General features: G+C 40.2%; 1 protein-coding gene across 2 annotated transcripts in view; it reads right to left on the bottom strand.

Annotated features, from left to right (window-relative positions):
* LOC125887063 (SAM pointed domain-containing Ets transcription factor) overlaps positions 1–16,101 on the bottom strand; it is a 42,717-nt gene that overhangs the window by 7,604 nt on the left and 19,012 nt on the right. The window contains exon 1 of one of the 2 annotated variants that reach the window (XM_049573699.1): positions 4,062–4,357. The exons of the other annotated variant lie outside the window; for it this stretch is intronic. The gene's annotated coding sequence lies outside the window, so the exon portion shown is untranslated. Of the gene's footprint in view, positions 1–4,061; positions 4,358–16,101 lie in introns of those variants that run through there. 2 annotated transcript variants of the gene reach the window in all.

The raw sequence follows: 16,101 nt of genomic DNA, 5'->3' as shown, positions 1-16,101 counted from the left end.
CAGGAAAAATGCACTTAAATTAAGTTAAAGTGATTATGCTCCCAAAATTTCCTCACTTACAACCCTCTCTTGAAGGGAAAGTGGTTAAACATTGCAGACCAATGGAACCAATCTAGCTTGAAATTAACCTGTTGGCCCATTTATCACTGTTGCTGAAACAGTTTTGTGACATTAGTCGGCTGAAGTGTTTAGATTTAAGTTAATGAGTAGTGATTCAAACAAGGAAAAGTCGACGGCTCTTCCAAAATGGGGTTTGACCTGGATGATTTGATCAAAGCTACAAAAAAAAAGAAAAGGTTGTGAAACATTTCAGATCATCTATGTAATAGTGAACGAAATGTTCATCTGCTCGGCTCACCCCTAAAAAAAAAAAAAAAAAAAAGTCTGTGTTGTTTGAGTGTGGAGTTAAAAGAGTGTGTACAGCCAGGCGTGACTGTTTGCCATGTGAGCGTTAAAGGGAGACTTTTTTTTTCCCTTGTTATTGTTTCTCATGGGAAACTTGGACCAACGAAGGAAGTCATTGTTCTGAGAACAAGGAAAAAGATCTTTCCAATATAGTACTGCTGGTAAGAAAGTGTGCAGGCTGGAGGAAGTGATTTGGATCTGTGGATTACTGCCCGAGTCCCCTTTTTATGGCAACAGTGACAAGTGCAGGTGCTCCGTTCACTTTATAGATTAGTTTAAGGTGTCCCAGTCGCCTATTTCTAGATGGACAATTTAAAGTCTGTTTCTTATTTTATGATGTGCAAATAAAGGCAGATTTTTTTTTTATTACTATTTACAATATTTTTTGTTTTTTATACTCTTCATTTTTTCTATCTCTAGGTGGGTTGCATTAACTGCCGATGGGGGAAGTGATTCATTTCTTCTGTTAGTCAGGTGCACTTGGCATTTGGCCAGTATCCTAGGAAACACTACACCACTGCAAATACTTTGCTGTTGGTCCAAGTTAAGTTTGACAGAAGGCTGCATTTACAGTTGGTGATGCAGATGATAAACTTCATATGACTGAGATTGGACCTGCAGATTTGAATGCATAGCACGGACAGATGGAGAAATAAACCTGTTTTTGCAGAGATAGTGAAGATATGGAGAGTCTGGCTGCGAGGCCTAAGGCATGAGCTCGTGCAGCTGGATTTAATGTCAGAGGATCCTAAAGAGCAGGTTTTCTTTAGTAGCAGTTGTAAAAGTTACACAAAAAATGCTGCCATTTAAAACTTTGTTATAGCCAACAGCAATGTGACGGTGTAGATGGATGGGACAGACATTGTTCACTGCTTCATGTCAGGCCTTATGAGCTTGTAGTGCACACTATTGTTTGTACATTTTCAATTTGGGCATAAAAAACCTTTGAGGAGATGAAAAAAAATATCGGAGAAAAAAATTGTATTAGGAGAAAAAGTTAGTGAATAAAAAACCCCAAAATGTTACAATGGAAACACACCACAGACTTAAACATCCAGAGATTAAAAATACAGGTCTAGAGACTTAACATTTTTCAAATTAATGCACGAAACAAATTTAAATGTCGTATTTCCGTCACAGTTTCCACATCATTTTTGTTTGAGGTACCAATAGCGCTTGTCTAATAGTGGTGCAGGGATGATGGGGGGTTTTTTTGTAGGCCGACCTGCAAGTTAACATCGCCCTGGTTCCCTCTGACAAAAAGCCAATGGGATTTTTACATTGAATTTTGGATTACTGCAGGAAATGCAGAAAAAGCTCTGTGGCCAACAAAAGTTTATGATACTTACAAGTTTTGTTCAGCAACATTATCTCCACAGGTGAACGCCATTTAAAGGATTTTTTAGGCCTAAATGCAATCACCATAAATAAAAAGCTAATGTCAGACTATAAACAAACTACACAACATGACTAAACATCCCTTCCACAGTAAGGCTGTAAAGCCGCTTTCAAGACACGTAAAAGCTTCAAAATTTACGAGCAGAATATTTACTGATGAACAAATGCACACTGCTTTTTATCAATTTTGAAGCTTAAATGCTATGGCCAGAAGTAAAAAGCTAACATGAGGCTCTGACCGCCACAATGAGGCTGTATAGCCGTGTTAGGCGTGATGATGCTCTGTAGTCTCAATTAGTCACTTGCTAGCAACTGTCTTTTTAAGACACGTAAAACCTTCAAGATTCACAAGTGGGTAATTTAATGGATTTTACGTTGTAGAACAAAATGAAAATCTTGTTTAAAGCTTTTGTTTTACCACAGACCTTATAACCAACAGCCCATTCAAAAATCCCACTAACATCGAGACAAGGGAACCAGGAGTGCTAAAATGCGTTTCAGGTTTCATTCCTGTACCACTCTATTAAAGCATCTCATTGTTCCCTCTTCTTCTGCAGAATTAGCGCCCCCAACTGTTTATCACAATGTGCTAAACCACTATTTGTATAACACCAGTACAACAAACAGGCATTAATTCGCATTTGTCGTTTGCAGATTTTTGAAAGTTGTTTAAAATTTCCAAGAAACTTGACGACTGACTAAAGCTGCAAATGTCAGACAACAAAGTTACGAAACTGTGCAGAGGTGAGAATGGAGCTTTCCTTTTTCATTGTTTTTTTTTTTTTGTTTTTTTTTTAAGATTATTTTTTGGGGCTTTTTGCCTTTACTGGGTAGGACAGAGAAGTCTGAAAGGGGGAGAGAGAGGGGACTGACATGCAGCAAAGGGGGCAAGCCAGATTCAAACCAGAGCCACTGCAGCAAGGACTGAACCTTTGTACATGGGGCGCCTATTCTAACCACTAAGCCACCAACACCCCACCTTTTTCATTGTTGACTATTTCCATTGTTTTAAATGTGAACAACCATGTGCAACACTATAAGTGATTTACAGGAGAGACTGTACGAAACTATGCGTTGTTAGAATGATCATGGGCTAAGATGGTATAGCAATCTTTATCTCATGATGATGAGAGGGTATTCTAAGGTTGGGGTTTTTTTTGGAGGGAATGGTCTTTTATGTTTTTCTTACCTCATGTCTATATCTATCTTCAGTCTTCCCTTGAGATTTATAAATTAAAAACAAAAACAAAAACATGAATGTGAATGTGCACCCTGGATCACAAAGGTGTGTTCTGCCCTATTCAGAGGACAACAGTCACTACTGTTGTATTGTTTTTAGATGTTAGGGAGGAGGGTGTGGCAGGTTTTCTTTGCCATAAGTCAGGGGAGGGTCCATAAAAATATCTATTGCTAATGCTTTTTTAAAAAGTAAAGTGTTATCATACAAGACAGAGTCATGATGTAGTCACAATGAGCCTGACATGACAGATCTGAATCAGAGGGTAAAAACTCACCTTCAGAAATAAAAGAGCAGTTCTGTTATATCCGTTTGTAATTTACTGTTATTATAGTCTTGTCTCAGGGGAGCAACCGTTGTATTTAATTTCCTCCTTTTATTAAAATCATAAATAAATCCTCAGCTTATCGTTGTGGTTTTGGGCACCAAACCACCAACAATGCCCCAAGACACCTTTTATCTAACCACATTCAGTCTTTTATCTTCCTGTGTGAAAGCTAATTATACAGAGACAAGAAAAACAGGTGAGCATGACAAACAGGAATGATTAGGTAAATTAATACGATAACAGCTTTTCTGTCCTTATCAGGTGACTTGTGTTGTTTTTAATCTGGTGTTGTCAAGTCTGTTTTACACATTGTGGGCAATTAAGTTTCTAACTTTGTGAAATTTAATACTAACCAAAGCTCTGGGTATAAGTTAAATGACATATTACTCATAACTGAGTGTCCAAGCTTTAAGTCTGTTGAAGTTGACTACCTAAAATCCCCTAGATACTGTTAATCCTGTGCCAGGTAAGTCGCACAGAAGATGACATTTATTTTCTCTAAGAGATGAGATGATATCAACATCAGTGACAGACAGTAACTTGAAAAAATAGACAATAAGATTTCTTTGTTTTTCCAGTGTCACAAAATACTCCTCTGAAAATTAAAAGTAATGGTTTGAACAAGTAAATAAAACCTGCATTCACACTGCACATCACATATTTAAGACATTGTGTAAGGCAGCGTTTTCTTACCGAGACAAAGATGCTCTGATGGCCAGAGGCAAAGACTTCACTGGATGATAAAAGATGCAGCACAGCTCTGGTTCTGTTGAAGGATGAAGGACGGCCTTTTGTCCCTGATGCAGACCAACGCTCAGCTCAGACGGGACGTGCGGGCAACGGGCACCCTTCACTATGTTTCCCCCGTGATGAGTGTCACAGGGCCCCCAAACCCAGAGGCCTCAGACCCTCCCAGGCTCTTTGGTGGAATTACACTTAACCTGAGAGTCACAGCCTGGAGCACAACTGCAAACTACACTTGAAGTGAAAGCACCTGCTGGGGGTGTGTACAAACTGCGAAGAAGCGAGGGCAAGTGACTCTGCGAATGAGTGCAAAGGAATTCCAGCTCCATTGACTGCAATTTATATTTATAGGGCAGTCGTGTTTACTTTGTGTGTGTGTGTGTGTGTGTGTGTGTGTGAAATGCCATGTGTCTTGCAGATTAGACTCAGACCTCTTCAAACACTACTAGTTGACCTCAGTACTTAGGTGACAGACAATTAAAAGTGATAAGAGATAAAAGAGTATACTTTGAAAAAGAAAAAAAAAGAAAGTAAAAAGCTTTTACAGTCCCTGGAAAATTCACCTTAAACGTCTATTATGCTCCAAGGCATTCCCAAAGTAAACTAGAAGCTGTTCTTGTTGCATTTTAATGACATGTACATGCATGGTCTCAGTTGAAAGGTCACACTATGAAGTTTTTCCTCACACGTCAGAATTACTGTAAGTGCATCTTTAATTGAGTTATATGCATTTTAACACACTGAGGTTTTTTTTATTTTATTTTTTTATCTTTGCCTTCTTGAAAACAGGTGCTGCAGATGACTAGAACAGGGAGGTATTAGCTGGGAGACATAATGGGATCATAGCATAGAGCCTTGCCTAGTCCAAATTCAAAGTATAGATAATATTTCGGAAAATAAACATTTTGCACGTTTTTCAACGCTTTTCAAAAAATGAGGATAAAACAATGTACTGCATGTGTGATAATGAGTGAAAAACTAATCGACACAGACAGAACTGTTTTTGAGGAGCTTACTGTACTTGAAAATACTGGAAGCTACTATTAGCTAAAGTAAGGTGTCAATGAAAAGGCCAGGAGTTCGCTTCCATTTTGACGAGCAGTCGGCATGTTTACATGCAAACAGAAGAAATTATGGACAATAGGGGGAGAAATATGAATGTTTGAAACAATGCAACCACAGTTTGTGGATGTCTATGGATGTAATAATGTGTTAAGATTAAATATCTTATGGCTTCAGATCATCTAGACCTGTGGTAGCGTTTACATAATATTGATCTGTGGATTACAATACTGCTTCATAGGTGAGTTATAACTGTTTGTTTGTTGTTACTGACAGAAGCATCTATTGAACCTGCTGTGTAGGGATGTCCCGATCCAGCTTTTTCACTTCCGATCCGATACCGATATTACAGCCTTGAGTTTTGGCCGATACCGATACCAATCCGATCCAAGCGCGTATTATACATATTAACTTATTTAGTTGTCAGTCATGTTAGAAAAGGTTTGATCAAGCGATATTACTCTAACAACTACTTAATCAGGTTAGTTAGAATGATCCACAACAGTTGGTATGAGAAACTGACCTGTTTATTGTTAACAGGGTTAAATAAACAAACTTTAAACTTGAACATTAACATTAAATAAAAAATACAGCTGGTTTGCTTTGGCTGCTTTGGCCCCTTAATAAATAGAAAATAGATCAGCACCACAAGACATTGTTGACATTTAACAAACAATGCAGCCTTTCCTTTTCAGTTATTTTTGTAGTGTCAGTACCAGCCTGGTGCTGCTGTTTCCTGTGTGTCTGCATGCTGGCCTGGTGGATTGATTGTAACTGCTGGAGCGGATCACTGGAATGGACTGCTTGAATCGCGGCGCGCTGGGCTGGCCAGAAAACCTGGATCAGACACCATGAAAAACTGGATCGGAGTTCTTGGATCGTCATTTTTTCATGCAGTCCGATCCGATCCGATGCCGATGCCCGTTTTTTGCTAATATCAGTGGCTGATACTGATCCGAATATCGGATGGGAACGTCCCTACTGCTGTGGTAGTTGTATCTTAAAATGATCCACATCAGTCAAACTGCAAAAGAGCATAGCTTTTGAACAATAGCTTATGTAAGTAAACCATTTAAATACAGCAGATGTTTACACATCATAGGGATGGGTCACGATTTTCGAATAGTCGTTTTATTTTTGAAAAATCGATTTTTTAAAGGGACTATTCGCCGTCTTATTTCCCCCCCTTTATTTGACATGCAATTCAGCTCCTAACTGCACAAGGGCAGTCTAGGATTGCTACAGCGGTGTGAGATGCTCTTCTACAAACAGGAGAAACATGCAGAGACTACTACTCCGTGAGAAATGTCCGCAGTCATTCGGACTTTCATAGTCGAGCGCACTTCCGCGTTGTAGTTTCCTGTAAAAATGTCCGTGAAAAATCCCCGCGATGTGAAAAATACATGCCGAGCAGTCATTGGTGTGCGCGCACAGGGCTTTGAGTCTGTTGAGGCGAGTATGTTCGGGCCTTTAAAGATGAATGGATCTCTGTGTGCGTGGCTGGGGGGGGGGGGGGTTGGGCAATTATTCTAAAAATTGTCAAATACTTGCCACGATTTTCGAATAGTGTTTTTGCTTGTGTTGCCCAGCCCTAACACATCATAAATCATCAAATAAAACCTTACCAGGGCCCACGGACGGGCCGTCAGATTTTTAATACCAAGTACTGTACTTAATTCCAAATTTAAGGTACTGTGCTTTAATTCAACAACATTTCAGAGGGAAATATTGTACTTTTTGAGAGATAATACTAGAGGAAAGTCAAAAACACAAATTTGTGAAACAGAACTTTTATTCCTTCCCATTAATCATCTCAGTACCACTCAGACTTATATGGCAGCCCTCTGGAAGGGCGCAACCCCTAGGTTGGAAACCACATTAATGCGTCAGTATTAAAAATCTAATAATGTCATACATAATCATTATTGGCAAGTTGAAATTTACAAGTTACCCTTTTAAAAATGTAATAAGTGATGTAATTCTTTCAATCACATGTAATTTCACGGGAGCTGTTTTTCTACAGCTTTTACTTTTTACTGTAAGAACAATTTGCTGACAATGCTTTGCACTATTACTGAAGTAGGATGACTCACGTTTTCTCTACTGGAAGGACACCCTAGAGCAGTGTTTCTGAAGTAGCGTGCCGTGATGCCAATCCAGGTGAGCCGTGAGATGTTGTGATAACTACACAATATTGTTGCAATATTCAATCGTGCCTATACAAAGTTATGAATGAATTTTTGGTGACTGTATCAGTATGTTGTGTGAACCCATTTCCTAATAAAGAGGCAAAATCTTAGTACCTTATTTGTTGCCGTTCGTGTGTAGGAATTATAAGTGTGTGATACATCAAAAGCCCTGATTGGCAGCAAGTGTGAAGGATGATATCACTTAAAAGGAGAAAGCTGTGAATGTGACAATGGATCACTTTATTGTATGGAGAAAATCACAACAAAGCACCAGCAAAGACGACCTACCACCAAAAGAAAAGAAATAAAAAACAGTAGATAGTATCAAGAAAGCTATCTGCCTTATTTTTTCTTATTTTATTGTCTTATGTCGTGATAACACACGTTATAGAAGCTATTGTGCACAGATATAAATACAGGTGTACCTTCAGATTTTGGCTTGCCGTTTGGTGTGCCTTGGGCACAAAAAGTTTGAGAACCACTGTCCTAGAGAGCACTGCATCATGTTTTCTTGCACATTGGTCCACTGTAGAAGATTCTTTATCATGTTTTATCAGCCATCAGGGCATCCAAGAGGGAATTTGAAGAGGTGTTTTAATTGAATCTCTGACTATTCCCTTCCTGGCCTATTTTTGTTGCACTTTTTAAAAATCATTTTTATTTGTACGTTACATTCTCTCATAATTCCCAGCAAATTTACCAGCTTCATACGTTTTTAATTTAACTTTTAATAAGTAAAACAAATTTCACCAGGATGATCCACTCAGTATCAATACTGCTTTCTAAGGAGTCCTGCAGGTCCTGAGTCCTGAGCTGAAGTCTAATCAGTGAGAAGAAGTAAAAACACCTGTGTGGGTGTGCCAGGCTTTTAATAATGTGGCTGGTGGAGGTGGAGATATTTTGGACTGTTTGTTAAACTGCTAGGTAGTACTTGACAATGCATCTTTTGTCATTATGTCAGAATAAAAAGTACTAAATCCCCTCTTAAATGCAGCGAGATTAAGAGTAAAGTAGCATAAATCAATCAATCAATTTTATTTATAAAGCCCAATATCACAAATCACAATTTGCCTCACAGGGCTTTACAGCATACGACATCCCTCTGTCCTTATGACCCTCGCAGCGGATAAGGAAAAACTCCCCAAAAAAACCCTTTAACGGGGAAAAAAACGGTAGAAACCTCAGGAAGAGCAACTGAGGAGGGATCCCTCTTCCAGGATGGACAGACGTGCAATAGATGTCGTACAGAACAGATCAGCATAACAAATTAACAGTAATCCACATGACACAATGAGACAGAGAAAGAGAGAGAGAGAGAGAGAGAGAGAGAGAGAGAGAGAGAGAGAGATGCAGGTAATGACAGTAGCTTACAACAACATTGTTGAAAGTAATAATATCATAGTTATAGTTCTGGCTACTGTGGTACAATATGTTGAAAGTATGTATTAATATCTGACAATAGTCATATGTTTATAATAAAAGTGCCCGGTGTATTATAGGGGGGTCCTCCAGTAGACTAGGCCTAAGTCAGCCTAACTAGGGGCTGGTACAGGGCAAGCCTGAGCCAGCCCTAACTATAAGCTTTATCAAAGAGGAAAGTCTTAAGTCTAGCCTTAAATGTGGAGACGGTGTCTGCCTCCCGGACCGTAACAGGAAGATGATTCCACAGGAGAGGAGCCTGATAGCTGAAGGCTCTGGCTCCTGATCTACTTTTGGAGACTTTAGGGACCACGAGTAACCCTGCGTTCTCAGAGCGCAGTGTTCTGGTGGGATAATATGACACTATGAGCTCCAGACCTGCCAACCTCGAAGAAAGGTTATGAGTACCACCTTACCAGACACTTGTGCGTGGTCATGAACATATGTGGACACGGTGGCACTTTTTTGTTTTTGTTTTTTTTACCATAAAAGTCAATATGCACATGTGGCAAACAGAAGAAACAAGCGTACGTTTACATATTCATATCTATAGGCCTAAGCCCCACATACGTCCATAGACGCCCAATATTTGTTTTATGGCGCAGATCAAGGTCAATTTCATCAATCTGATGGTAGTATTGATCATCTGCTTAAAAAATACAGTAATATGTCCTGTTGTGACAAAAAGAAAGATTTCAAGTGGGATTCGGGGGGTTCTCCCCCGAGAAAATTTTGAAACATCACATGGCGAAATCCCATTTTCATGCAATTTCATACAGAAATAGATAATAGATCATAGACAAGTGCATTACATTAGCATTCCTCATCATGTTCTTGTGTAGTACACCTATTAGAACTGCTCTCTTCTTATTGCCTTGTTTTTTTCTTATAGAAATTCAGCAGACTCATCAAACAAAAAGTCTTTTTATCATAAGTGTGTTATAGTTATTCAGGCAGGGCACATGGTTTCATAACACAGTTGAATGTAAATTTGTCTGCAATTTGCTTACCTTGGCACAATTCTCACCAGCAATGTATCGACGACAGACGACTTTCACACTATTTACTTCAGTGTTTGCCCTACCATTTTATTACCGCCCCCCCCCCTTGAAGGTCAAGTTAATTTTATTTTCTATATAGCGCCAGATCACAAAGAAGTCACTTAAGGTAACTTTTCCTATAGAACAGGTCTATACCTTGTCCTTTTATTAAACAAACTAAATAGCCTTACCTTATTTACAGACCGCGTGTCATTTCTGTCTCTACATGGTCGCGCGTTTACAGTCCTCCCCTGCTCTCTGCATCGCGCACAGCGGAGTTTGGCCCCGTTGGGCGAGCACACACACACACACACACACACGAGTGAACACACTAGAGGGCGTAAAAAAATAAATAAAAAAGGACTCGGTGGTGGAGTGAGATTTCTTAAACGAGCGTGAGAAGGTGCTACCGTCTACCGGACTGAACACACGGTAACTCTGGTCTGAGCTGACGGTGAGGAGCTAATAAGAGCTAACTGCTAACAGACAGAAGCTAACTGCTATGACACTGTAGTTAACTGTTTACAGACAGAAGCTAACTGCTTGCAGACAGAAGCTCTCAATTTTTGCATTTCTTATGTCATTTTACCTGTCAGCGTTGTTTGAATAGATAGAGTCATCACTGAGGACTACCCAGAGGTGTGGGCGAAGCGGGTTCATCTATCTTGACGGTGAGGGCGACAGTGTACTGTCTCTAACTGGATGGAACTGAATCAAGCACATCTTTCTTAGTCAGCCGTGGATGGGCGGGTGGGGGGGAGCAATTTGCAGCAATCTGATTGGCCGAAATCTTTTCGTTCCGCCTATGCGCCTATATTCACCGGGTATCAACTTGAGTAACATCTTGCATAGACAAATACACTGAAACCGGCGAAATGCGCGATCCAGTGATATGCGTACTTTTAGAGCATCAAATCGTACCAGCGTACTTTGATGTCAAAATGCGTGCCTGGTACGCAAAATGCGTACAGGTTGGCAGGTCTGTGAGCTCTCTAAGATATGACGGAGCTTGACCATTTAGAGCTTTATAAGTTAACAGCAGGATTTTAAATTCAATTCTGGATTTTACAGGGAGCCAGTGCAGAGAAGCTAAAACAGGAGAAACATGATCACGTTTCTTAGTTCCTGTTAGTACACGTGCTGCTGCATTCTGAATTAGCTGGAGAGTTTTTAAGGACTTACTAGAGCTACCTGATAATAGAGAGTTACAGTAATCCAGCCTTGAGGTAACAAAAGCGTGGACCAATTTTTCTGCATCTTTTCAGGTCAGGATAGGCCTAATTTTCGTAATATTACGCAGATGAAAAAATGCAGTCCGTGAAGTTTGTTTTAAATGAGAATTAAAAGACAAATCTTGATCAAATATCACTCCGAGGTTTCTTATGGTAGTGCTAGAGGCCAGAGCAATGCCATCTAGAGAAACTATGTCATCAGATAAAGAGTCTCTGAGTTGTTTGGGGCCAAGAACAATAACTTCAGTTTTGTCTGAATTTAACATCAGGAAATTGGTGCTCATCCAAGTTTTTATGTCTTTAAGGCAGTTATGGAGTTTAGTTAATTGATTAGTTTCTTCTGGCTTCATCAATAAATACAACTGAGTATCATCCGCATAACAATGGAAATTTACAGAGTGATTTCTAATGATGTTACCTAAAGGAAGCATATATAGAGTAAATAGGATTGGTCCGAGCACAGAACCTTGCGGAACTCCAAAACAAACTTTGGTACGTGAGGATGATAAAGTAATAGACAAATTTGTACTTGAATATATCACAGCATTTACCTTCAATGCTGTATCCAGGGCTCTTAATACATTAAAAGTTTAACTGCTAACTCATAGCTAGTGATGGTAGGTTGATGTTGATGGTGAAGTAATTAAGTGTTGCAGTGGAATTCAACTACACCACGCAGTCTTTATCAGCAAAATCTATGGAGCTGTAGATGCTAAAACTTTTAGGAACTTCTCATCCATATTGGCTTAAAACCTGAGCAGGACTGTCCATTTGGTCAGAAATCCACCTTCTGCACGTAATTTGCAAACCTCACGGAGCTAAAAGCACAAAGTGTCCAAACTGCTTACAGTAAGGCTGTGCAATCATTCATAAAAGCAATTACAGGGCTTGACGCTAACTTTTTTCCCAAGGAGCACATGTGCTCCTACGTTGAAAAAGTAAGGAGCGCACAAAGAACTTTAGGGGCACAATGTAAATTGATCAAATGTGTTTTCCATAATAAACGTGACGCAAATAGACATTTACAAGCAAAATTATTTAATGAATTTGTATACAAAATGTACAGAAAGGTAAAATCATCAAGTTTTGAAAAAGTATTACAATTTAATTTTGTCTTTAATGTTATTATCTTATATATATTATATTTGCAATATGATTATCTTATATAATGTTATTACTATCCTCAAACATTCTCCAGGTCCTCTGAAACTCTGCAGGACTTATTTCCACCCTGCCCAGCAGCAGTACCGTGGTGAACGGTCCCTAACTGCAGGGAAAACGGAGCAGGCCTTCCCGGAGGTCCGCCGCTTTTCCTGGTCCGTCTCCTCCACACTTTAACTTATTTCCACGCTGCCGACAGTGGGACTTACGGCTGGGCTCCACCGGCTGCAAACGTAAGCGTCACGTCAGCGTAGCGTCGCAGCGTATTCACTGGGGCTCCACTGACTGCGTACGGAAGCGACACGTAGAGAAGTCAGCGGGGTTGTTTACCGCCGAGCTGAGAGGCTGCATGTAGGCTGAAAGAAATGTTAAAGCATTTTCCACCTAAGTTATTACATATATTTGAGTTATCTATAAGTTTACTGTACTGTTTGTTATCTACTCGCTTTCAAATGTCCACCACGGACATTTACACAATGTCACGCAGGGTTCAACGCTAAGGTTTTTTTTCACTTGCCCGAAGTCAGTTTTTACTTGCCCTATAAAAATTGTTTAGTTTAAGCGGCTATCAAATAACAAAAACCACAGTTATTTTTATGCTCTGTAATTTTTATTCACACTGTATTTATTAATTAAAACAACATATGTCATGTATTGTAGCTTAATTCCTACACAAATATGACAGTGTCAGGGCTTAAAGTGAAAAATTTGTCAATCGTTCTCTGTCTATAATTTTGTGCCCTACTTGAGCCATGCCCACCTCTATTTATTTTTCACCCCTCTCTCCAGTTCTGCTGTATTAGCACCAGGTTTAATATATTTTGCTTCCATCTCTCAGCAGTGTTTCCCATAGGATGGAGTTGTAGCAGCGGAGGTGAAGCACACGCATGAAAAATAATTTTCACATGCGTGAAACTTTTTTGTATGCTTGCAAAGCACAGTCTGCTGGGATGTTTCTATGTATCTACTGGCACCATAAGGGCTCTTTAGGACTAAGTACATACAGTACATGTGTGCACAGTAATGAGCAGGTGAAATGTCTGTCTAGCTTACATATGAGGTGTCTCAAGATTTAGGAACATACAATTGTATTGAATATAATAACAGTAAAAAGTCACTTGACATGCTGCTGTTTTGTGCTATGACCTATTTAAGTGTTGGAAGTTGTTATTTACGTGACAACGCCTGAACGCAACACAAGCTCAGCATGAGTGCCGTGCTATGCTGCTCAACTGTGCGTAACAGCAGTATGTTGATGGTTATTTAGGCTACACACTGTCCAAAACAGTAACTTTGTCAGCTGACAAACTGCACCGGACTCGGGGTCAGGTTTGGTCAGGAAAATGCGACCCGAGCCGCTCTAGCGTGCTCACCTGTGTGTGTGGCGGAACTCCGCCGTGCGATAGAGAGAGCAGAGGAGAATTGTTAATGCGTGACCATGTAGAGACAGAAATGACACGATGACATAACACCATAAATAGTATATTGTTATGTTATTATATGAAGCGTCCGTCACGCAAAATAATATCAATGGGGTCTGTGGGCAGGCAGGACATTGTTACGTGTGCCTGTCACTTCAGGCAGAGAGACCGCTGCATCAGAGCCGAAGGAGCACGTTTTAAAATACATTTATTTTATCAATTAGTTATTAACTTTTACTATTTTTAGCAACTTGCCCGATCGGGCAAGTGAGTTGTTAGTTTACATGCCCAACCTTGAGTTTTACTTGCCCCAGGCAATCCTTATTGTTGAGCCCTTCACGGATAAACATGGGTAAATGCATGAAAAAAAATCATCACATATCATCTCTGATAATGGTTTATTCATTTAAAAACACATTGTGCTCGTTTAGCACACTATTTCATGTAGTTTTTATCTGCTGGAGGGTCGTGTAGGGGAGCATAGTGCGACAAAAATAGAAGAGCCGCATAAAATAGAGAGTTGTCGCGCGACAGACTGGGGTTGTCGTGCCGCTCCCGTTGCTGGTGGAGCCGCTGTAATTGATTAACAGGGGCTGCAGATGTGTCATGCCGCTGACGTGCCCGGTGGACCCTGGCCGTTATATTCATTGTGCCGACAGTGGCTTGGAAAACCACCCATAACACCAGGGCCTGCCCTGCCTGCAAAGCACAGCGCACCGAAATTCTCCCGCGAGCCAGAGCACTTCCGTTCACATCAGACGCGCATTTCTCCATGCTGGTCGACAAGCGGTTCTGCTCCCAGCTGTTGTCTCCGTCACATTTGGCGCTGTTTTTCCATCATGGGTAACTACCCAGCTTGAAACATTCGCTCGCGGCTCGCGCAGAAAATAGACGAGACGCCGAAATGATCGCTGCAGGGCCGGCGACGGAGCTGCGCAGCGCGGCCGGTGTGGATGACACAATCGGTTAACATGGGCGCCGAAAGGAAACTGCCTTCACTTCTTGGCGCTTCGAGGCTATTCGCGGCGCTTCCGCGGGCGGTGTGGCTCTTAACCGTGTCACACGGGGAAGAGGGAAGGCGGCTGGAGTTCCTCCAACATTTACGGTTAGATTATCATATTTTTTTATTGACAAAAATATAGGCTGTTTCAGCTGATTTTTTTTATGCGCATATGTGCCCCTAAATATTTTTTACAGTTCGCACACACCTATTTTTAGTGACAAACGCGAGTGAAACGCTCACACTGTCGAGCCCTGAATTAGATTGTGTTCGTTAAAGAGACGTCACAATTTCTAAGAATATCCCTCACATTTCAGACCCATCACCACTCATCACTTTATGAGTTATAGGAGATGAGGGTTTTGGCTCATTTACAATGGTTTCCCAGCAGCAGTTCACAGTTGGATGGTTGAATGACCAGGCATGTATTGAGATCTTTATCACTGCACAGTCCTACTTCTGAATATTTGCTTTTATACAAACGAAGAAAGTATTGTCAGCACCACATCTCAACACTGAAATTATTTGCCTTTATTAAGTGTATCCTAACCTCAAATGTAAAAACTGTCTGTGTAATCCTGTTTGCTGACCGCAAAGTGATGCATTGTAATGAAGAACTGTTTCCTTTAGAGGAGCTCTTTGCGTAACTCAAGCCTGTTTGAACAAAGCAGCTCTGTCAAAAGCATAGAAAGAACAGGTGTCGGTGAAAGGCTTTCAAAGAAAAGCCTGTTATTAGAAAAACTGTGGTAACCCACAACAACAAAGTACTTTACGACTACTGTATATCTAATCTTTCTCCTCTAATCTTGCTTTTAATTCACCATGTAAGTCACTAAATGGCCAGTCTTCTGATAGCAACCTGCTAAATCCTAAAGTTTCTTTTTCTTTTTCAGTTCCAGGACATATTTTCTATTCTTCTACTTCCATTGCAGGAGCTGTGGGTTTGATATGGCTAGCCACACAGTGTGAATGGACTAATTGTGAAATACAGAGAGGGTGTGCACAAACTGCGTCAAGGCTTCTCAGCAGCCGAGTGTTTGTGGACACACCAAATCAAACCATGAGCAATGACAATCTCCTTCCATTGGACAATTCAATATAAAATTGTGTATGAATGTGTGTATTTGTGTGTTCTTGTGCATAAATGCGTGTGTGTGTGTGTGTTTCATTAAAACATGCAGCATGAGTGCAATCGTTTGTGAGGAGTGCTTACACACACAAATTTGCAGTTTATGACGTGGTGCAGAGTTTAATTGCCTTGTAATTAAAAGTGAATGTACTGTAATATTTTACTCACATAATAAATAATAATTACAGATTTCTATGAGGAGAAAATGTCTATTTGCTTTTGGCTTCACCCACTTCCAGTCAATCAACAAAATTTGCATGGCAGTTTTGTCGACAAGTGTCTGACCTTTTCCTTGGCTCCAGAACAAAATTCTCATGGTTCAAAGACAATGAGCTA

This window comes from Epinephelus fuscoguttatus, linkage group LG1, assembly GCF_011397635.1.
Source record: "Epinephelus fuscoguttatus linkage group LG1, E.fuscoguttatus.final_Chr_v1".
Lineage (NCBI taxonomy): Eukaryota > Metazoa > Chordata > Actinopteri > Perciformes > Serranidae > Epinephelus > Epinephelus fuscoguttatus.
This window is presented reverse-complemented; position numbering and strand designations above follow the sequence as displayed.